General features: G+C 44.3%; 1 long non-coding RNA gene across 1 annotated transcript; it reads right to left on the reverse strand.

Moving 5' to 3' along the window:
• On the reverse strand, positions 943-21,045 carry LOC110256860. The gene is made up of 3 exons (XR_002338909.1): positions 20,651-21,045; positions 13,577-13,768; positions 943-1,751 (listed from the first exon to the last, which is right to left on the reverse strand). It is a non-coding gene; the product is annotated as an uncharacterized LOC110256860 (long non-coding RNA).

The following is a 23,263-nucleotide window of genomic DNA, read 5'->3' on the forward strand; positions in this document are numbered from 1 at the left end:
TCCCTGGCCCCACTGTGGGTTAAGGATCCAGTGTTACCATGAGCTGTGGTATAGCTGTAGTATAGGTACTGTACTATGAGCAGTAGGTCCACACTGGCTCAGATCCAGTGTTGCTGTGGCTGTGGCATAGGCTGGCAGCTGCAGCTGTGATTCAACCCTTATCCTGGGAACTTCTATATGCCGCATGTGCGGCCCTGGGGAAAAAAAAAAATTGGAGTTCTCTTGTAGTTCAGCAGGTAAAGCTCCTGGCATTGTCAATGCAGTGGCAAAAATAATAATAATAATAATCAAATTTGTGCTGATTTTGTTATGATAGCTCCATGCAGAATGTCTTTTCTATAGTTTGAAGAAAGTTTTAACATACTTGAATGTGTATATTTGTATGCAAGGTAGCATAATCGTTAATAGACTTTTAAGCTATATTACATTGAGACAAAAGTCTGTATGGGATCAATAGGTGCACACTACTATACATAAAATAGACAACAGGGATTTACTATGTAGTACGGGGACCTGTATTTAATATCTTAAAGTAACCTTGAAAAGAACCTAAGATACATATTATGATATACACACGTACACAGGATATGTGCATATACAGTGAATTTAGGCCCAGAATTTTTTTTTTTTCTTTTTAGGGCTGCACCCATGGCATATGGAAGTTCCCAGGCTAGGGGCTGAATCAGAGCTGCAGCTGCCAGCCACAGCCACAACAATTCAGGATCCAAGCCAAATCTGATCCATACCACAGCTCACGGCAGTGCCAGATCCCTGACCCACTGAGCGAAGCCAGGGATTGAAACAGCATCCTCAGGGATACTAGTAGGATTTATTTCTGCTGCGCCACAAGAGGAACTCCTCCCAAAATTTTTTGGATAGTCACTTTTTTTTTAAAGTTTATCCTGGGAGTTCCCTGGTGACGCAGAGGTTTAAGGACCTGGTGTTGTCACTGGTTTGATCCCTGGCCTGGGAACTTCCTGCATGCTGCAGGCGTGGCCAAAAATTTTTTAAAAAAAGAAAAAAAAGGAATGGAAAGTGGCTTCCTAGGCAAATGTTTACAGAAAGCAAACATATCAGACAAAATAGAATTTAAGACAAAAGCATTACAAAAACATAAAGGTGTTTCATGTTGATTAAAGGCACAGGTTATGAGTCATGTATTTTACAAACATAGTATCATAATTTTGAAATGTATAAAACAAAAACTGAGAATAAATAGTGAATATGACAGACCCACAATTAACAGTGGAAGAGGAATACACCTCTCTCAGAATCAACCAATGGAACAAACAGAAGATGTGAATAGCACAGTTAACAATTGATCTCCTAGAGAAATTTCCTACCCCCCAAGAACATGTGCTTTTTTCAAAAGAGAAACATTCACGACATTTGATTCCAGTTTACTCTTGTAGAGTGAGATTGGCCATGTGCTTTAGGGTTTAAACATGGAATTGTTTGCAAGTTTCCACATTTGTGAATGAAGCTGCTGTGAGCATTTGTGTAAAAATCTTTGTGAAAAAAATTTTTGGACATTTTGCTATGGCTCAGTGGTAATGAACCCAAGTTGTAGCCCTGAGGACGCAGTTTCCATCCCTGGCCCCACTCGGTGGGTAAGGATCTGGTGTTTCCTTGAGCTGTGGTGTCAGTTGCAGAGGTGCTCAGATATCACATTTCTGTTGCTGTGGTGTAGGGCAGCAGCTGCAGCTCTGATTTGACCCCTAGATTGGGGTTATATGCCACATATGGTGAAACTGTGGGATCAGATGGTAGGTGTATGTTTAACATTTTTAGAAACTGCCAGTTTTCCAAAATGGTTTTATCATTTGACATTCCCACTAGCCATGCAAGGCTTTCTTATACTGCTAGTGCTAATGGTTATTTAACTCTCATTGTTATCCAACTTTTCATTTGTTCATGTTGTGTTTTCTCTAGCTGGATTTCAACAAGCTCATTAGAAACAGAAGCATGTGTTGTACTTCTTCGTGTTTAGTATACTGCTGAGTACATATTAGACATTCAATAAATATATTTTAAAGTGATTATTAAGCTGTTATATTATCTATAATATGCTTTAAAAGACAGAACCCACTGTGCAAGGCCAGGGCTCAAATTCACACCTCCACAGCAACCTGAGCCACTGGAGTCAGGTTCTTAACCTACTGTGCCACAGGGGGAATTCCCAGAACATTTTTTGAATTACTCTGGAAGATTGCTAAATGATGCCATTGTCTTGAAAGCAGAATTCAGCACAAGGTTGGTCTATTTTGGACTCATTACTAAAGACTGGAATGGGCTCAACTTAAGGTCTAAGGCAATATTTCTAGTTACATAGCCTCTATTCTACTTTTCTTCTTTATTAAAAAAAATAATTTCATTCAGGGTGCCTAGTTGAAAACACTCAGCTTCTGGATTCCCTTGGAACTAGGAGTAGCTGTAGAATGAAATTCAGACCAATGTATAAATGGAAGTTCTAGGCAGAGAGCATTCCAGGCAAGTCTGTTAAATGGAGAGGACTCCACTGGGATGCCTTTCGCTTTTTGCCTTTCCTCCAGGCAAAGCTGCTTCTTGCCTGGAATACTGATGGAAGTTGGAAAGATGGAGAAGGTTCAGCAGCCGTCTTACAAGCGTGAGGAAGGAGGCCACAAGCTAAGGATGTCAGAGGGGAAAGAAGAGTCTAGGTTCCTGATAGCATCATGGAAAGAACATCTAGCCCTGACCTAACTCTGGACTGCCCACTTCCAGATCCCAAGTTCCACGAGGAAGAGAAATATCATAGCGGCTCGGTTTGTATCACATGCCATACAACACCATCCTCACTTTTACAGGCGCTTACCTACCACAGTGCCCCAAGTTAGATTTTCCAAATGCTGTCTTTGTTTTCCTCATGAATGGGTTACTGGTACCGCTGAGGAACAACTGTGCTTAAGTACAACAACTGAAAGTAGGTGGGTCCCAGGGGCATAATTTTTATCAGTGACATTTTCTTCTGATACCAGAAGAGATGAGTCATTTAGCATTACAGCATCGCTGTTGTGTGGCCGGAAAAGTTGAGGTTCAAAGGGACAAAAGAATTAGCTTAAGGCTATCGAATTACTTTTCCAGCTTATCTGTCTGTCCCATACTCTAGTCCTACCATTTTCCTGGAATGTCCTTTCCCTGGACTATGCCCAGGAAACCCCTGTTCATCTCTCAGTTTAAACCATAGTTTCTCAACCTCAGCATTACTGACACATGGGACTGGACAGTTCTTTGTTGTGGGGTGGGTGGCTGTTCGGTGCATTGTAGAATTTAGTGGCATCCTAGGTCTCTACCCATTAGATGTCACTAGCACTCCCCCTCTTCCCAGATGTGACAACCAAAACTGTCGCCAGACATTGCCAGATGTCCCTGGGAACCGAAATCTCCCTCATTTGAGGACCATTGCTCTAAACTTGTGTCAAACATCACCCCATTGTGCCTCTGCACAGACTTTCAGCAGCACATCTGTGACACTCGGCAATTCAAGTTCACCTGCCTGGACCGTAAGCTCCTTGAAGGCCGGGACTGTGCCTGACTCATCTTTGTGATCTCCCTGTTTACTGACTAAATAGATTTTTAAATGGTGCAAGAGAAGAATGGGAAAGGAATTCAGGATTCCTGATTCCTTGATGCCGTGATTTTTTTTTTCCCACATCCATGGCATGAAGAAATTCCCAGGTCAAGGATTAAATCCATGCCACAGCAGTTACAACACCAAACCCCCAACCGTCATACCTCCAGGGAACTCTGATGCCATGATTTTGACACTCACTCTTAAAGACTCAAGTGTCCCATGCCTTTGCCTGGTGTCATTTTTATAGGCTCCCCTGCTGTAGTCAAGAGAGAAATTCTAGCAAGAAAGCTCTATGTTGCTCATTGTTCTAAACACCAATGAAAATGGAAAAGGAGGAGTTCCCATTGTGGCTCAGTGGAAACGAATCTGACCAGTATCTATGAGGACGAAGGTTCGATCCCTGGCCTCACTTAGTGTGTTAAGGATCCAGCATTGTTGTGAGCTGTGGTGTAGGTCTCAGATAGAGCTCGGAACTGGTGTTGCTGTGGTTATCGTGTAGGCCGGCAGCTACAACTCCAGTTCAGCCCCTAGCCTGAGAACCTCCACATGTCATGGGTGTAGCCCTAAAAAGACAAAAACAAAACCAAAAACCCTCAAATAATACAGGTAAGAGTGAAGAGCAAAGGTCTACATACGATAATTTTTATTTCCTAATGGAATCAAGGTTGCATCTTAATCTTGCAGAAAGTGCTACATATACCCCTCACCCAGTTCCAATGTCCCCTAATACTGTCCTTTTACTTGACAGTTGTACATTTGTCACAACTAAGAACCTGCTCTGGATGCCCAGTTATTCATTATCCTTAAGAAATGGATGACGTTATTTGGTTTGCTAGGACTAGTGATTCTAGTACTTTTAATTTCATGAGTATCTTTTTTAAAGGCGCACATTTATGAATCGTTTGAGTAACATTGAGATGCCAAAGATATGGGCAGGAAATCCTCTTGGTCATGTTGACGGCTGTTTCCTTCAATTCTGCAGCTGCCCACCCCCCTTTCTGGAGAAGAGTTACAACCCTTCTTGAAGTTCTTTTGTGTGTATTAGGGTTCTAAGAAATTTAAGACTCCTTTGGCTTCTGCAAAACGCTACAGTTCATTTGCTCAGTAAATTAAACAAAGCCTAAAAGGGCACAGCAACAAAAGGAAAAAGTTCGTTTGGAAAGTAAAAAGATATTGCATGACTCTCTTTTGTACTTGGCTTTGACCCAGAGCAGTAAATGGCTCAACATTTGGCGTTGTCTCTTTAAAGAAAGCACAAACTCTCCATTGTCAGTACTGTTATTGACACCAAAGTTCAAAGGAGGCAAGAGAAGCACATTTTTATCTCGCTTGAAAGGAGTTCAAGCACTGCAGGCCCCCTTCATTAGTACTAGGGGTATAAATATCAATGTTGTGGCTTTGAAATTTAAAAAAATTTTTTTTCTGTCTTTTGTCTTTTTAGGGCTGCGCCAGTGGCATATGGAGGTTCCTAAGCTAGGGGTCTAATCAGAGCTGTTGCTGACGGCCTATACCACAGCCACAGCAATGCCAGATCTGAGCCACATCTGTACCACAGCTCACGACAACACCGGCTCCTTAACCCACTGAGCCAGGCCAGGGATCGAACCTGAAACCTCATGGTTCCTAGTCAGATTCGTATCCACTGCGCCATGACAGGAACTCCTGGTTTTGAAATTTTTTTAATAAACTTTTTTGGGGACTTAATTTTAGGTTGACAGAAAATTTGCAAAGCCAGGGCAAAGAATTCCTACCTGCCACCCCATTCCCCCACCTGGTTCTAGTTTCCCCAGTGTTATCAGCCTATGCTTCCATTGGTACATTTGTAAAAACTCAGAAACCAACACTGATGCGGTACTATTGACCGCACTTGAGACTTTATTTGGATTTCAGCTGTTTCTCTCTCAATACCTGTTTTCTGTTCCAGGATCCTGCCTTGGTTTTGATTACTTATCTTCTGTATGGTACAAACATTTTGGCAAAAATGTTTCCTGACCAATTTCAGTAAATAATATTTATTTGAAGAGCTAGATTTACTCAAGTTCATTCTTCCCAGACATATATGAACTCAGAGGCTGACTACAAAATAACAGCAACCAAATCCCTCCCTCTTTGGTGAGGTGGCTTTGCCTTTAGATGATTCTGTGAGTTTTTTTGAAACCTAGCTCATAAGAGACTGTATATCCTAAGAATGGCCCAGAGATTCTCAACATTAAAAAAAAAAAAAAAATCCAGGAGTTCCCTTCGTGGCACATCGGAAACAAATCCACCTAGTATCCACGAGGATGCGGGTTCAATCCCTCCCCTTGTTCAGTAAGTCAGGGATTCAGCGTTGCCGTGAGCTGTGGTGTAGGTCACCGAATCAGCTTGGATCTGGTGTGGCTGTGGCTAAGGTGTAGGCTGGCAGCTGCAGCTCTGATGTGACCCTTAGCCTGGGAACTTCCATATGCAGTGGGTGCGGCCCTAAACAAACAAAAAATTAAATCCCCTTTTATTTATAGCTGACTTTGTACATCTGATATTCCTGCAGGGAAAGACAGCAAGCTGTACATTTTCTGTTCTCTCAGAAACATTTTTTAAAATTTTATTTATTTTTTATGAAAACAGGAATTTATGTCGTTGCAAGAGCCAGATGGGTAAAATATAGACCAAAGTCTGGTTTGGTGATAAAGGAGATAGGAGGAGAGAAAAGCTTTTGGAGTAGAGGAGGGAGTGGAATTATGATTGGTTCCAAGAGTACTGAGATTAGAGACCATGCAGCTTCCACTGTAAGAACGGTCCTTACAACCTGGGGACTAGGACCCTAGGCTTGTGATGTACAGACACTGGACAGGTTTTCAAACACGTACTAGTTAGGGAACCTCGGACAAGTTACTTAACCCCTCTGACCCTCAGTTCCCCTGTTGGTAAAATGAGAATCAAGCACTGACCAAGATAATATATTAAACACAGTTCATGACACCAAGAAGCAGGCAATGCGTGATAAGTGTGATTGTTACCAAGGATGATCCATGTTACCAAGGATGATCCACCTCACTGCCAAGTGCCATTCCTGCATTCTTCCTAGTTTCCCATTAGTCTTTCTCCCTTCCATTTTTTGTTGTTGTTGTTGTTCTTTTTGGCCACACCCATGGCATGCGGAAGTTCCAGGGCGCAGGGATCGAATCTGTGCCACGGCTGCAGCGAGCCACAGCAGTGACAATACCTAGTGAGCCACTAGGGAACTCCTTTCCTCCCATCTTTTGATATTTGCTAGCCAAGAACTTCCACAGTTCTCAGAAGTCTAGGCTGGAAGATACAACTTGTGTTCAAATGCAAAATGATTGTATTTCGTACAAACCAATAGGGTCCCTTTTTATCTATTCATTTAGTTGGCCTTGCTCCCAGCATGTGGGATTTCCCTGGCCAGGGACTGAACCCATGCCACAGCAGTGACCTCAGCTGCTGCAGTGACAATGCAGGATCCTTATCCCGCTACACCACAAGAGAACCCCTAAGGTCCCTTTTTAAAATTGCAGACCCCAACCTCTTCTTTCCCAACCCCCCTCCACCTCCGACCCCGCAGCCTGGCTCACCTGGTCTGTGTAGGATGGCTCCCACAAGCCACTTGTCCCCACGTGTGGCATAATCCAAATCCCACCCCTGGAATCTCATGGGAGGTCACGGTCTGTGTGATGGATAAATGCATTTTGTTCTTTGGTTGAGGGAGGGAGCCACTGGGGAAAACTCACCGGGTGTGCTTCACTGTGATATATCTCCTGCTTCATGGACCCTATCCCTGCTTGCGACCAGTGATTGCATTTTCTACTTAGACCAGCCTCAGACACCACCCAGGGCAGCTCTGTCCAGGGACAGGTGCCGATTCTCTGACATCCCAGAGATACAGTCTGGGGGCAGGAGTCCTAGGTGACCAGGCTACTTTACAACTGAAGGGGCAAATGAATCTAAATCTTTCTTAAATTCTGGAACAGAGAAAGGGGAAGAAAAGATAGCCAGACTCGAAAGGACTTGGATGGGAATAAACATTTCTCAATTGACATGTTTCATCAAAAATTGTTCAGGCTTACAGGAAGAGGATTATCTAAGTTTTACTTAAAAATTTGATGGGGAAATTAAAAGCGGTTTTCTAAAGGAACTCCTCTAATTTTTTTTTTTTTTTTTTTTTTTTTTGGCTGCATCTGCAGCATGCAGAAATTCCCAGGCCAGGGACGGAACCTGCACCCCAGCAGTGACCAGAGCCACAGCAGTGACAATGCTGGATCCTTAACCCACTAGGCCACTGGGTAACTTCCCCCCTTCACCTGTGCTCAACCATTTGCATTGAACGATTTTATAAAAAATGTGTGTGTACACGTGAAATAAACTGATATTTCCAAAGATCATGGTCAAAACCACAGCCAGAAAACCTTGATTTGAAGTCATTCATTCATCCTGAACTCTGTGCTACCTTTATCTTTTCTCAGGGACCAGCATCTAAAAGAGGAGAGAGACAATAAATAATTCTAATGCAGTTTAACTGTAACCAGCTCTTAAGGGTGGTACTGAGGAGCGAAGGCCATAGGAAAGGCTTCATAGAGGAGGCAGTGTTTGTGAGGGCTTTGAAGAATGAGTAGGAGTTTGCACAGGATTGAGCTTTATGTTTCCCGCTGTCCCTTCTCCACACTAGAGAGGCTACTTGCCACCTGGCTCTTGCCCTAGAATCTCTAGAAAGCAGTAAATAGCTCATCGGGTGCTAAAAAAGACCTGAAACTAACATATATATTCAACCTTTAACACCTGCTACTTTTCCGGAGACTAAGTGGATAAAAAGATCCTGGATTTCTGTAAACTTATTTCAACTTCCTGGAACATCCCTTGTCCTTTGCCTACCCTCATCCTTAGCCCCCTTCAAGACTTCCTTAATATTTTTGTTTTAACCAAGAGCTTTTCTCTAAAAATGAAGGGAGGAGAAAGAGAGAGAGGGAGGATTTCCCTCCCATGCCCACACTTCGCTTGTTTGGCTTTAAATTCTTCACACCCTCTCCCCCGTTCCTCTCTCTGCTTCTCTCCCTAAAGAAACCTGAAGGGACTCCAGGTGCCTGAGCTTGGGTGATGTTGTCGCTTCCCCTTGGAGGCCCAGGGAGAGGTTATCTCTTGGGGTCAGGAAGTGGGCTGGGAACCCAGGGTTCTAAGAGCTGAGGCTGTGGCCCGGCTGTAGCTCTCCCCCACCTCCTCACTTTGCACAGTGAGGTAGCTGACCTTTTCCACTTCATCTTGTTTTTTTTCCCCCGTACCCCACTTGGCTTGGCAACTGTAAATCCACCCTGTTTCCTCCTTGGCATTTCTTCTGTGTATCCCATTGAAATAAAAAACTCAAAAGGAAGAGGCCCTGTAGACCTTGAAATGTGGAGTTTGCCTTCAGGCTTTGGCTGCTGGCTAGACTGGTCCCACCTGCTCTCCTGGGAGAGTGGGCAGCTGACGAAATCTGAGAGGCCCTGAACCCTCCCTTCCAGTAAGTGCTCTTGTTTGCATATCCTGGTTCAAAAACAGGAACTGCTGGTTGGAAATCGATCGGGGAGGTAAAGTTACTGATTGAGTGGATTTGCTTGGAGCTGTAGGCAGCGGCCTTCCTGAGAAAGATGTAATCTGCACATCTGTTTTACTGATTAAAATCTCCCTTGTTTGTTTACTCTGAGTCTAAAAGTTCTTGGAAGCTTTTTCTGGAAGAAGCCAGGTAATAGGAAATCAGAGTAACTAAGAGCAGAAAGCCTTGTTGTGTCCTCCTTGCTTGTAAAGCTCCCCTTATTTTCAAAGAAACCAGCATGAAGATGTATGAAAGAAGTCATTATAAGGAACATTAGCTAACAAGTATGGGACATTTGCCAGGCTCATGGTGCAAAGTGCTTGGCATCTTCTCTCTCTTTTATTTCTGCAAGGTAGGAATTGGCTCCATTTCTCAAAGGAGGAACATGGGGCTCTGAGAGGTTAAGCCCAAGGTCCTGCAACTATCCCGTGGTGGAAGTGAGATTGAAACGTAAATCCCTGTGACTTCAGTCTGGTTTCCTGGAGGTTGCACAGACATGGAAAGGTCCCAGGCCTGGCCTATCACTTTTAGGACAAGATGCTTCTGAGATGACCCCCACCATAGTGATTTGCATTTCATTAGATAGAAACTGAAAACTTAACTCAAGGTGTCTGAAACCAGCAAAGGAATGCTCCTTTCAGTCTCTGTTCCTGTCCTTGAGTGGGGGAATAGACTGGGTGACATTTACTGTGCAAACAGCAGACTGGGAGCCAGGCAGAGCCCACACCTAGCTGAGTAAACAGCAGCTGGAGGCCCAGGCAGGGCATGCAGAGTTCCCAGTGAGGCCTCACTTTGAGAGGCAAACAGAAGAAGGTGTCTGCAGGATGGGAGCCAGGAGCCGAGAGCCAGAAGCCAGGGTTCCTGACCACTGGTCCTGGTGCTGCCTTTATTAACAGGTGGCTTCTCTGTTTCTCATTTGGAAGTGGAGTAAATCAACTGCATGTCACAGGAATCTGGTTGCAGAGGCTAGTTTGCCTTGGGCAGTGAGACCTCTTGGGTAGACAGTAGAGGGTAGAATTCACTGCCTGGGTTCAAGTGTGAGCTTCACTACTTACAAACACTGTAACCCTAGACAGGTCTGTAACTTTTCAGAGCCTCTGTTTTTCTATTATTCATCCAAGAATAGTAGTAGGACCCATCTTATAGGGTTGTCAAGAAATCAGAGTCGGAATGCACCATAGAATTCTAGGATATTCCACCTTGGCCACAGAGTCCTTTCCTTTGGCTTGTTGTAGCTATTGGGGAAACTGAGATTCAATTCAAGCAAAAGTTGAACTAAAAAAAAAAAAAAGTTAGCATCAACCTCTTAGAGTTAAAGCTTAGTTCAGTGCTGTACCTAGGAAACACATGTTGGGAAAGATGACCTGATTCCCTAATTCTGCAAATATTCACTAAATGCTTGGCATACACTGGGCTCTTTGCTAGTTCTGTGGAAAATGCAATTATATTAACACACAGACCTTTTCTCAAAGAACTGTCCAGGAGAAGAGGCACAGAAATAGCTAAGACACAGAAATAACAGCTTCACGCAGAGGATAAGGAATCTCCTCAGATGTTTCAGAATTTTTCTGGAAGCTCAGACCCAGCAAGACTCGTGGGAGAGTATGGACTTTGTGGTCCCACACAGCAGTTTCCAGCTGCAGCTTTGACAGTGGTCAGCTGGATAATCTCGGATAATTTACATAACTTCTCTGAACAATTTTCTCCTCTTAGAGTTAGCTTTATAAGTTAAGTTGACTAAGTTTTAATACCCAGTTAGTCTATCAAACACTAATCTAGGTGCTGCTGGGAAGGTATCTTGCAGTCATGGTTAACATTTGCAATCAGGTAGCTCTAGGTAAAGGGGATCATCTGTGTGGGTCTCATGCAATCAGGGACAAGGCTTAGGGGCAAACCTGAAGTCCCTCTGACGAAGAATGTCCTTCTCGGGCACTATTGACACACACACACACACACACACACCCCGTACCTTCTACTGGTCCTCTTTCTCTGGTAGGAGGAGGCAGACAGCTTCCCTTTCTCTTCCCGGACTGGGACTCATTGTCTCCTGCTCCACCCAGTTTCCCCATACCTAGTCATGAAACCCCATATCTTGGACCTGGAGGGCCCGAGGGGCTGTCTAGTCCACCCTCCCCTACATGTGAATGAAGACAATCAGACAGAGAAGGCATGCGATTGGTCCCAGGTCTCAAGGGCCATGCTGGAGGCATTGTGAAGGCTGCCCTGCAGGGTGGGGACTAGGGTGAGGCAAGAGAGGCACTTGCCTCAGGTGTACAGTTCAAGGCAGGCCCCACAAACTTGGAGTCCTTATTGTGGCTCAGCAGTTTAAGAATCCGACTCATCCATGAGGATGCGGTTTCAATCCCTGGCCTCACTCAGTGAGTTAAGGATCTTTCGTTGCTGCGGCTGTGGTGTAGGCTGGCAGCTGCAGCTCCAATTCGACCCCTAACCTGGAAACTTCCATATGCTGCAGGTATGGCCCTAAAGAGAAAAAAAAAAAAAAAAAAAAGATGAACTGTATTTTGATGCAATATTTTTTTTAAAAAAATCTAAATTACTGCACAAAAAAATCCATGATAAACAAAATATTCTGTTTTTTGTTTTGTTTTGTTTTGTTTTGGCTGTGCAGGGCATGGGGAAGTTCCTGGGGTAGGGATCAAACCTGCACCAGAGCAGTCACTGCAGCTGCAGCAGTGACAATGTCAGATCCTTAACCCACTACACCACAAGGGAGCTCCCTCTCATTTTTAAATAAGGAAGGATCAGTGTTGTTGTTTTGTCCTTGTGCTACAGGCTATGATGAGGTTGGTACCAGGCAGTTGTCAGGTGTCTGCTGAGGTATCTGTATTACACATGGCACCACATGCTCCCCATAGTGTTGGCACTGTCATGTGTGTGGTCTCCTCTGGCCACAGAGACTGTGCAGAGGAGGCCAAAGGACTGAGGGGTTTCCCAGGAGGCAGGACTTTGAGTGCTTAAATCAGGACAGTCCCAGCAAACCAGAATGGTTGGCCACCCCATCAGAGAAAAAAGCAGGGACCAGATCCTCTGTACCTGTGTACCCCTGAGCTACGTGATTGCACTTAGTAATTATTATTAACTGAATTTCCCCTTTTGGGCGGAGCACTTGGCAGGCGCTTGGCACATCCCTAATTGTTGCTTATCTGAGGCACAGAAAGGAAAAAGGGACTTGGCCAGGACCCACAGGCTAATCCCTGGAGCTCCAGTGCCAGGCCTGCCTCCCAAGCGTCTGGCCTGCTGCCCCGGTTCCGTGACGGCCCCTGACAATCCTGAGATATGGGTCTACCTGGTGTAACCAGTGAAGCCTTAGGCACAGGAAACCTGCCCAGGTGGTATGCCTGTGCCTTTTTTTTTTTTTTTTTTTCCTTAAGCAAACACTAACTTTGGAAACTTTCCATTCCTGGACACAATGATCCTTTTGCTTCTAGGATCAGTAAGTACATGGTGCCTTCAGTTAACAGACCTGGTGAATGGTCAGGCCCTTCAAGATGGCTGATATCTTGCTCTCTGGACAGCCGCTGCTCCACTCTCATGACCACCCAATCCTCCTAATTATAGGGCTTCATTAGCCCCTGGTAACTAATGAACCCACCTGATGTCTGTTCCCCCTATAAATGGCAGCTTTCTTCTCCCTGGAGTAGGGAATATAGCTGCCATGTCCTGCCTGCCGTTTGCTGTATACAGTGGGTATCACTCCAGGACCCTTTGTGTAAGTTCCCCTGTTCAATAAGCCATGGATTGTCTCTGTCACGGTCTCGAGGCTGGTCAGTTGCAAAGCTTGCAGGCCTATGGGCTGCAGCCCAACACCTGCAAACATTCTGGGCAGCCTGCTGAGTAATAGACTAGCTCTGTCACTGGGGCCAAGGCCTCTGCTTTGAGCCCAAGTTTTTCCTCAATTACCAGACGAAAACCTTGAACTCCGTGTTGTGGGAAACAGCAGATGTTATGATTCCAGTTTTACAATCAATAGCACACTTTGTTCATTTATTTCACTCCAAAATCGTATTCACCTACGGTGTGCCAAGCATCCTATTAGGTATTAAATGCTCAGCACACAATGGTGAGCAAGAATCTGGTTACAAAAACATCAGAAATTACCCAGAAATCCCCTGCAAAGAAAGACCGAGCCAAAAGACCCATGATAGATGCACATAGAAGTCAGAAAGTGGCCCTCTAATGATCATTTCAGATGCATTCTGAGTAGATGCTGCTTAGCAGGTGGTCACAATTCTCCCCAGAGGCTATTCTTGTATTTAAAACACCTGCTGCTCTTTCCAGGATGCTAACATTTACTTTGGTCTTTATGTCAATGCCTTTTGTACAGAAAGCCAGCTGTGGGGCTTTTCTCTTTCAACCGTGCCCCTGAATTGTGTTTTGTTGATAAGAAAATAAACACCACTCACCTAGAGAGCGGCAGAATGGCCTTCAAGGCTGGATGGAGCAGTGCCTTTTTCTCTAGAGGAAGAAGGGCCTTCCCCTTGCTAGTGTCAGGAATGTTGTCCTTCTTCATGATTTGATCATCTGGCTTCATTCTGCTTGACCTGGTGTCTCTTCTATCCTCCTCCTGCCTTGGAGCCCTTTTTAATAACCCCTCTCTACGTGGGGATTTTACCAGACAGGTGAAGATGGATAAACCATAAAAAGGAAAGATTAGACACAGAGCAGATGTGTGGTGGCCAGGTGCTGGGGAGTGGGGTGGGGAAGACCCAGAGGGTGAGCGCTGACTGGAGACGAGGCCTCCTTTGGCGGGGGGGGACAAAAATGCTTTGGAACCTGAGAGAGGTGGTGGTTCCACAACATGGTGAATGGACCAAATGTCATTGAATTGCTCACTTTATTTTTATTTATTTTTGTCTTTTTAGGGCTACACCCACGGCTTATGGAGGTTTCCAGGATAGGGGTTGAATTGGAGCTGTAGCTGCTGGCCTGCACCACAGCCATAGCAATGCCAGATCTAAGCCGCGTGTACAACCTATACCACAACTCATGGCAACACCAGATCCTTAACCCACTGAGTGAGGCCAGGGATCGAACCTGGGGCCTCATGGATACTAGCCAGATTCGTTTCTGCTGAGTCATGACAGAAACTCCTGACCTGCTCACTTTTTTTTTTTTTTTTCCCGTCTTTTTGCCTTTTCCAGGGCCGCTCCCGCGGCATATGGAGGTTCCCAGGCTAGGGGTCTAATCGGAGCTGTAGCCACCGGCCTACGCCAGAGACACAGCATCGCGGGATCCAAGCCGCGTCTGCAACCTACACCACAGCTCACAGCAACACCAGATCCTTAACCCACTGAGCAAGGCCAGGGATTGAACCCACAACCTCATGGTTCCTAGTTGGATTCATTAACCACTGAGCCACCACGGGAACTCCTGAACTGCTCACTTTAAAATGATTACTTGTATGTCTTGTGAATTTCAACTCAATCAAAAACAACACAAGGAGTCCATGTGGTGGCTCATTGGGGTTAAAACCCAACAGAGCGTACGTGAGGATTCAGGTTTGATCCCTGGATTCACTCATGGTGGTGCAGAGCCAGCATTGTGATCAGCTGCAGCACAGGTCAACTCCTAGCCTGAGACTTCCATGTGCCGCAAGTACAGCTGTAAAAAGGAAACAACAACGACATACACAAGATGTTAAGAAGCCAGAAACAAAAGGGTATGATCTGTACGAATCAATTTAGCTGAAGTTTGGGAACAGGATCATCTATGGTGATAGAAATCAGAGCTTTGGTTGCAGTGTGGAGAGGAAAGGGCATGATTGGAAGGAGGAACAAGGGAACTTTCTGGAGGGATGGAAATTGTCTACACCTTGTTTTGGGCCATTGTTAGAGTGTATGCTATTGTCCCAAGGTACTGAATTGTACGTTAAGATCTCTGCATCTTATTAGTGCTAATTAAACACCTCATTTCAAAAATGAAAAATAATTAATTAAAAGAAATAGGAGTTCCCTTGTGGCAGAGTGGGTTAAGGATCTGGTGTTTTCGCTGCAGTGGCTAGGGTTTGACCCCTGGCCTGGGAATTTTCGGATGCTATGGGTGAGGCCAAAAGTTTTTTTGAATTAAAAAAAAAAAGAAGGAAAGGTGAATATCCTAGAAGAAGGCAGAGGCCTCAGCAATATTTGATTTGACAAGTTTCCCCGGAGTCCCTTCACCCATTTTTTTTTTTCTCTTTTATTTTTCAATGTATCATGAATTGGGTAGCTTTATTTATTTATTTGTTTGTTTTGCTTTCTAGGGCCACACTCGCGGCATATGGAGGTTCCCAGGCTAGGGGTCTAATTGGAGCTACAGCTGCCGGCCTACCACCACAGCCACAGCCACAGCCACAGCCACACCAGATCTGAGCCAGGTCTGTGACCTACACCACAGCTCACCACAACAGTAGATCCTTAACCCACTGATAGAGGCCAGGGATTGAATTCCCAACCTCATGGTTCCTAGTCGGATTCTTTAACCACTGAGCCATGATGGGAACTCCTCCCATCCATTTTTAAATGTGTTGCCCTGAAGAACTATTTTCTGGTACCTGATTGCTTGTTTTATTAATACAGTTTTCTGAGAGGAGGAGGTTGCATTATTACTTGTGAGTATGTGTCTTTTGGAGCCACATAACTTTATTCAGAGTACTTGATGTACTTTGAGCTAATGCAGCCTGGTAGGACAGTACACCTAGTCCTCTCTGGAGTGGCTTTGACAAAGCAGCCACCAGCCTCACTCTGCGGTCTGATGCTTGGGGTAATGCTCTGGGTTTGGTCCTGCCTCAGCAATTTGACTCTGGCCTCCTCTATCTTCCTTGGCCCCTGGGTGGTTGTGTGACTCTGAGCAAGTTGCTTAACCTTTCAAGGAATGATGTTCCTTGGGAATAAAAGCAGGGATGATAACAGCTCGCCTGGTGGCACCATCATGAGGACTGAGCTGGCAGATCCCAGAGTGTGGCATAGGGAAGGGCCTCAGAAAGCATGGTGGAATGAATAGGATTGTCGGCTAAAACTTGGGACACCCAGGTACATTTGAATTTCAAATAAACGACAAATAATTTTTAGTAAACTAGGGAGATGTTTCATAGGTATAGAGTTTCAGATTTGTAAGATGAAGAGTTTTGGAGACTGGATGCACAACAGTGTGAATATACTTAACCCTATTCACTATGCACTTAAAATGGTTAAGATGGGGAGTTCCTGTTGTGGCTCAGTGGATTAAGGACCTGACCTTGTCTCTGCAACGATGTGGGTCCCATCCCCTGCCTGGCTCTGTGCATTAAGGATCCAGTGTTTGCTGCAAGTTGCAATGTAGGCCACAGACATGGCTAGGATGCCGTGTGGCTGTGGCTGTGGTGTAAACTGGCAGCTGCAGCTCCGATTTGACCCCTAGCCAGAAACTGCCATATGCCACAGGTGTGGCCCTAAAAAGAAAAAAAAAGGTTAAGATGGTAAATTTTATTGTGTGTATTTAACCATAATTAAAGTTTTACATAAATTGCTGAGGCATGCTACAACATAGATGAATCATGAAAACGTTATGCTAAGCTCGGGTCTGATCCCTAGCCCGGGGATTCAATATGCTGTGGGATGGTCAAAAATGAGGGGGGGAAGAAGAAGACAATGTGGTGCATATACTACACAATGGAATACTACTCAGCCATAAAAAAGAACAAAATAATGTCATTTGCAGCAACGTGGATGCAACTAGAGGTTCTCATACCAAGTGAAGTAAGTCAAAGAGAAAGACAAATACCATATGATATCAGTTATATGTAGAACCTGAAACATGGCACACATGAACCTATCTATAGAACAAACAGATTTGTGGCCACCAAGGGGGAAGAAGTGGGATGGAAGGCAAGTTTGAGTTTGGTAGATGCAAGCTATTGCATTTAGAATAGAGAAGCGGAGTTCCCGTCGTGGCGCAGTGGTTAACGAATCCGACTAGGAACCATGAGCTTGCGGGTTCGGTCCCTGCCCTTGCTCAGTGGGTTAACGATCCGGCGTTGCCGTGAGCTGTGGTGTAGGTTGCAGACGCAGCTCGGATCCCGCGTTGCTGTGGCTCTGGCGTAGGCCAGCGGCTACAGCTCTGATTCAACCCCTAGCCTGGGAACCTCCATATGCCGCAGGAGCCGCCCAAGAAATAGCAACAATAACAACAACAGACAAAAAGACAAAAAAAAAAAAAAAAAAAAGAGAAGCAATGAGGTCCCACTATACAGCACAGGGAACTGTATCCAATCTCTTGGGATAGAACACGATGGAAGATAGTACGAGGAAAAGTATGTGTGTGTTTGTATATATATATGACAGTCACTATGCTGTCAGCAGAAGTTGACACAACAATGTAAATCAACTAAAAAAAATTTTTAAAGATAAAAGACCCCCAAAATCCACAAAATATACATGTGCTGTACATTCAGAGCAGCACTATTTATAATAGCCAAGACATGGAAACAACCTAAATATCCATCAACATATGAATGGATAAAGAAGAGGTGATACATAAATATATAATGGAATACTACTGAGCCATTAAAAAGAACAAAATACTGCCATTTGCAGCAACTTGGATCCAAGTAGAGATTATAATACTAAGTGAAGTATGTCAGAAAGAGAAAGACAAATACCACATGATATCACTTATATGTTGAATCTAAAATGTCAAAAATGAACCTATTTACAAAACAGAAACAGACTCAACAGACATGGATAACAGACTTGTGGTTGCTGATGGGGGGAGTGGGATGGACTGGGAGTTTGGGGTTAGTAGATGCGATGTATTACTTATAGAATGGATAAAGACCGAAGTCATACTGTATAGCACATGGAACTATATTCAGTATCTGGGATAAACCACAATAGAAAAGATTATAGGAGTTCCCATCGTGGCGCAGTGGCTAACAAATCCAACTAGGAATGATGAGGTTGTGGGTTCAATACCTGGCCTTGCTTAGTGGGTTAAGGATCCAGCGTTGCCATGAGCTGTGGTGTGGGTTGCATATGTGTCTCAGATCCCATGTTGCTGTGGCTGTGGTGTAGGCCGGCGGCTACAGTTCCGATTACACCCCTAGCCTGGGAACCTCCATATGCCACGGGTGCAGCCCTAAAAAAAAAAAAAAGACAAAAAAGATTATAAAGAATGTATATATGTCTATAACTGAGTCACTTTGCTACACAGCAGAAATTAACACAGCATTGTAACTCAACTATACTTCAATAAAAAATAATTTAAAAAAATCTACACAGAAGCTTTTGGTTAAAAAAACAAGAGTTACATAGAAAAGTAAGAAAATGAAAAAAGTAGTTATTAAGTACAGGAAAAACAAAGTTACAAAAGAAGGAAATTTAATCATAACCATGTCTCTCAGCTATGAATAATAACGTAATCATAACACACACCACAAATAAAAACTGACATAAAATATATGAGAAGAGTGAGGGGATGATAGTAAAAATAATGAATTTTTCACCTTGAAGTCAAGGAAAACAAAACAATATAAGGTCACTATTTGGAAAAATGGAGAAACAACTCATGACATAACATGAAGTAACTGCAAAGAAGTTGCCTCTGTGGGTTAAGAGTGGGAAGAGAGGAGGGGCAGAGGCATTTTGTTGGATTTCTGTTGTAGCCTTTCTTAAAATTTTTTAAAATTGTTATGGCTGCACCCGGGACATGGGCCAGGGATTGAACCCGTGCCTCCATAGCAACCTGAGCCACTGCAGTTGGATTCTTAACTCACTGTGCCACAGTGGGAACTCCTCTTGTAAGCCTTTTAAATCTGCCTCAACTGAAAATAAAATAAGCTTGGAGCTCCAATTGTGGCTCAGCAGTTAACAAACCTGATTGGCATCCATGAGGATGTGGGCTTGATCCCTGGCCTCAATGAGTGGATTAAGGATCTGGAGTTGCTGTGAGCTGTGGTGTAGGAAGTAGACTCGGCTCAGATCTGATGTTGCTGTGGCTTTGGCATAGGCTGTTGGTTATAGCTCCGCTTACCCCTGGCCTGGGAACCTCCATGTGTTGTGCGGCCCTAAAAAGATTAAAAAAATAAAAATTAAAAATTAAAACCAAACAAGCTATATGTACATGTTACTTAAAAAAGAGTTTAAAAAAGGAAAATTAGGGAATTCCCATCGTGGCGCAGTGGTTAACAAATCTGACTAGGAACCATGAGGTTGCAGGTTCAATCCCTGGCCTTGCTCAGTGGGTTGAGGATCCGGCGTTGCTGTGAACTGTGTAGGTCACAGACACAGTTCGGATCCCACATTGCTGTGGCTCTGGCATAGGCCCGTGGCCACAGCTCTGATTAGACCCCTAGCCTGGGGACCTCCATATGCCACAGGAGCAGCCCTAGAAAAGGCGAAAAGACCAAAAAAAAAGGAAAATTAGAATTAGAATTATTAAGCTGCAGACCTGTTGAATACTTTTGCCCACCTATCTCGTATTCAGGGAAATGGGGGTTAGTTTTAGAGCTCAGAGCCTTAGATGGAGGAAGCAGGGGAGAAACAGAATTAGACCTGACTTCTTCACCTCCGCCTCCTGCTGTGTCTAACGCCGGGGCCAGCCTCTTTTCTTGCTGCCCTTCACCACCTGAGGTTCTGGATCTCAGGTATCCCAGAGTGACCCCTCCCCACCTCTCCTAGGATCCCCTTGCCCTTCAGTTTCTGCATCTGTGGGAATTTTCCCAGCACTACTTCCCAAACTGGCCCCGCTTGCTTGCTCTCAGATGCCCATCTTGGCTTCCTATCTGACACTTGCTCAACACCTATTTCCCTAAACTTGACACTTGGGACTTTCCCTGGTTCTCCTCTTCTGAGTCTTAGACTCCAACTCCTCCATATTCCCCACAGCTGCAGTCCAGCCACACCCAGCCCAGTTCCGGAAGAGGCCTGGCCCAGGGAGAACCTGGGATCCATCTGTGAGACCAAGAGGGAAAGTCACCTGGAGAGAACCGCCACTTCTTCTCTGACGACTCTTCACTGGTAGCTTAGGAGATTATTCATATTGTGAAGATTTGAGGTAGACAGCAGTTAGAACCATGACTGGCACAGAGTGAGCCTAAGTTATTAACCCAAGAAACATTTTTTTTTTTTTTTGTCTTTTTAGGGCGCACCTGTGGCATATGGAGGTTCCCATGCTAGGGGTTGAATCAGAGCTAAAGCTGCTGGCCTAAACCACAGCCACAGCCACAGCAATGCCAGATCCAAGCCGCATCTGTTACCTATACCACAGCTCAGGGCACCACCGGATCCTTAACCCACTGATCGAGGCCAGGGATTGAACCTGTAACATCGTGGTTCCTAGTCGGATTCGTTTCTGCTGCGCCGTGATGGGAACTCCAGGCCAAGAAACATTGAAGGAAAATTTCTAGCAACACTGAGAAACGGCAACAGACAGCTGGCTTGGTGAAGGTGTGAGCAGCAGGAGACAGCAAAGACGTCTGGAAGCAAGGCAAGAAGGACAAAACAAAACAACCACTGTGTCCATACCTGGATGGTCCTCCATTTGTATCCCTGGAGCTCGGATGCCTTTGGGCTGCAACCAGAGACTCACCGTCTTTAAGTACAAACCAAAAGCCTATTTTCATCCAAGATTCCTCTTCCCTATTCCCCTCCTTTCCCTGTCAGAACATCCTGAGTCCTTGGCAGGTCTGCACTTTCTCATCAGTGCCTCGGTTGTGTCTTGACCCACAATGTGGTCAAAGACTTATTTCTTTACTTTCTCTAGAAGCAGCTCCCATATCTTTCTACCTCCCCGATGCCTCAGCAATTTAACAATTGATGTCAATATTTCCCTTGGAAAACCCCACTGACTCTGAACCTCCTTGAATTTACAATTCTTTTATCAACATCTTTTCATTTGACTTTTTTTTTTTTTTTAAACAAACAAACCTGGAGTTCCTGTTGTGGCTCAGCGGGTTAAGAATCTGCCATAGTATCTGTGAGGATTAGGGTTTGATTCCCAGCCTTGCTCAGTGGGTTAAGAATCTGGCATTGCCACAAGTTGCAGTGTAGGTTGCAGATGCGGCTCAGATAGCACTTTGGCACGACTGTGGTGTAGGCTGGTAGTTGTAGCTCTAATTCAATCCCTAGCCTGGGAAGTTCCATACACCATGGGTGTGGCACTAAAAGGAAAAGAAAAACAAAGCAAAACAAAAAAACCCCACCTCTTTTACCATATAGCACAGGGAACTGTGTCCAATCTCATGGCATGGAATATGTTGGGGGATGATATGAGAAAAAGAATGTATGTATATGTATGGCTGGGTCACTTTGCTCTATAACACTGCAAATCAGCTATACTTAATTTTTTTAGTATTTATTTATATATTTTTTCTACTGTAAAGCATGGTGACCCAGTTACACTTACATGTAAACTATACTTTAATAAAAATAAACATTCTAGCAAAAAAAAATATATATATATATTCAGGGCTATAACCTTCTCGAGTACTGCAGCTTGTTTATTTTAAGGGCTGCTGCTGCTTGGAGGGCTGGGAATATTTAAACCACATTAAGATATCGGAGTTGCATTTTTTTTTTCAGGAGAAACTGGTATTTTACTGATCCTAGACTTTCAGAAAGTGCAGTTCAGTAAGAATGCCTTTATTTTTAGGGCTGCACCCCCGACATATAGAAATTCCCAGGCTAGGAGTCAAATCAGAGCTACAGCTGCCAGCCTGCGCCACAGCCACAGCAACGTGGAATCTGAGCCACATCTGCAACCTACACCACAGTTCGGAGCAACGCTGGATCCTTAACCCACTGAGCAAGGCCAGGGATCAAACCCGTAACCTCATGGTTCCTAGTGGGATTCATTTCCGCTGTGCCATGACAGGAACTCCCAAGATTGCTTTTTCTTTTTTTAAAAAGGGTATCCTATGATAGGTCAGTTTTGCTAAGGAACAATCATCTATTACCACACCCCAAAGTAAGAAGGAACATGATCTCAGAATATAGGATGATCTTTTAAATTTAGTTCATTTAGGGAGTTCCTGTTGTGGCTCTGTGGAAATAAATCTGATTAATATACATGAGGATACGGGTTCCATCCCTGATCCGGCTCAGTGGGTCCGGGATCTGGCATTGCCATGAGCTGTGGTGTAGGTTGCAGACGTGACTTGGATCCAGCATTGCTCTGGCTATGGTGTAGGTTGGCAGCTGTAGCTCCGATTTGACCCCTAGTTGGGGAACCTCCATGTGCCTCGGGTGTGGCTCTAAAAAGCAAAAAAAAAAAAAAAGAAAGAAAGAAAGAAAGAAAAAAAATTTAGTTCATTGAACTGTTTGAAAAATGCTGACATCATGCATGTTTTTCTCATTTCTCTGCTCTCTTGTGGTTTGGCCCGCAGGAGCAAACAGGCCAAGGTAGAGGATGGTGACACCACGAAGGGCTGCAGGGCCATCTAGTGGCTATTTGTCTTCATTGCATGTGCAAGTGACAACTTTTATTCCACAGCTCCCACCTAGGGTTTCTGGCAGGAGAATCAACCCTGGGTCATTTTGCAGAATTTTTGAAGTTCATTTTACAAACTTGTCTACAAACCTTGGACTTAAAATTATTGCCTAAATATAAATCTGAAGATTAAGTTGCATTTCCTGCCATTGAATGGTGATTCTGAGTACTATTTTCTGCGCCAGACAGGCCTGGGTGAGAATTTGCTGCCTGGGTGATTTTGGGCAAATTACATGAACTCTCTGACCCTCAGTTTCTGCTTGCACAAGAGAGATAACAGTGGACAGGATTGTACTGAAGACAAAAGAAAGTGTGCCTCTCATGTCTTTGCTGCTTTCCTGACAAGTAAACATTTGCCATTGATTTGCTCAGTGCTTAGAGAAGGATGGCATAGCCAAGATGGGGACGGAAACCCACCGAAACAGCCCCAAGTAAAAGGGAAGCCCAAGAATTGTCTCAGAAAGCCTTCACTTCCTCTCAGTAATGTTTTATAGTTGTCGTTGATTGGTTTTTCTTTTTTTTTTTTTTTCTTTTTTGGTAAAGAGATTGTGCACAACTTTTTTTTAATTAAAGTACAGTTGATTTACAATGTTGTGCCAATTTCTTCTATATGGCAAAGTGACCCAGTTATATCTATATATACGCACACA

Source organism: Sus scrofa, chromosome 14 (assembly GCF_000003025.6).
Source record: "Sus scrofa isolate TJ Tabasco breed Duroc chromosome 14, Sscrofa11.1, whole genome shotgun sequence".
NCBI classification, from domain to species: Eukaryota; Metazoa; Chordata; class Mammalia; order Artiodactyla; family Suidae; genus Sus; species Sus scrofa.